Genomic DNA, 1,278 nt, shown 5'->3' on the forward strand with positions numbered 1-1,278 from the left:
AAGACTCCGTCTCTCTCAAAAAACAACAACAACAAAAAAAAAACACAAAAGTTACCGTTTTAACTCTTTGTAAGTGTACGGTGCAGTGGCATTAGGTATGTTCACACTGTTGTGCACCCATCACCACCATCCCTCTCCAGAATTTTTTTCTTCTTCCCTAACTCTATACCCATTAAAGAACTTCTGGCTGAGTGCGGTGGCTCACATCTGTAATCTCAGCATTTTGGAAGGTCAAGGCGGGTGGATCACCTGAGGTCAGGAAGTCAAGATGATCCTGGCCAACATGGCGAAACCCCGTCTCTACTAAAAGCACAAAAAAATTAGCTGGATGTGGTGGCAGGAACCTGAAATCCCAGCTACTCAGGAGGCTGAGGCATGAGAATTGCTTGAACCTGGGAGGCAGAGGTTGCAGTGAGCCGAGATTGGGCCACTGCACTCCAGCCTGGCCTAGAGAGCAAGACTCCGTCTCAAAAAAACCAAAACCAAACCAAAACAAAAAACTTCCTAATCCCCCTACCCCCAGCCCCTAGTAACCACCATGCTACTTTTTGTCTACTGATTTGACTACTCTAGGTACAAAAACGACCACTTTTGATTTTCATGAGTGGGCGTTGATATTGGGACTCGGCTGCCGTATTGTCCATCCACAATGTGCAAATGATGAGGCATTCTTTTCTTTATTCATTCTGCTTGTGCTTTAAAGTCCAGGAAGAATTCTTTTTTTGTGTGGTAAAATATATGCTGTATAACATAAAATTTTAACTATATAAGTGCACAATTCAGTGGCAGTAAATATATTCACAATGTGCAGCCATCACCACTCTTGCCAGAACTTTTATCACCCCAAACAGAAACCCATTAACAATAACTCGGGCCGGGCGCGGTGCCTCACGCCTGTAATCCCAGCACTTTGGGAGGCCGAGGTGGGCAGATCACCTGAGGTCGGGAGTTCCACACCAGCCTGACAAACATGGAGAAACCCCGTCTCTATTAAAAATACAAAATTAGCCTGGTGTGGTGGCTCACGCCTGTAATCCCAGCTACTTGGGAAGCTGAGGCAGGAGAATCACTTGAACCCAGGAGGCAAAGGTTGCAGTGAGCTGAGATCGTATCATTGCACTCCAGCCTGGGCGACAAGAGTGGAACTCCATCTCAAAAAAAAAAAAAAACAGTAACTCCCCATTCCCTCTCCCTCAGCCCCTGGCAATCTCTATTCTACTTTCTGTCTTTATGAATTTGAATTCAGGAAGAATTTATTTATTTTTTTGAGATGAAGTT

This window comes from Hylobates moloch, unplaced genomic scaffold (genome assembly GCF_009828535.3).
Source record: "Hylobates moloch isolate HMO894 unplaced genomic scaffold, HMol_V3 SCAFFOLD_19, whole genome shotgun sequence".
Classification (NCBI taxonomy): domain Eukaryota; kingdom Metazoa; phylum Chordata; class Mammalia; order Primates; family Hylobatidae; genus Hylobates; species Hylobates moloch.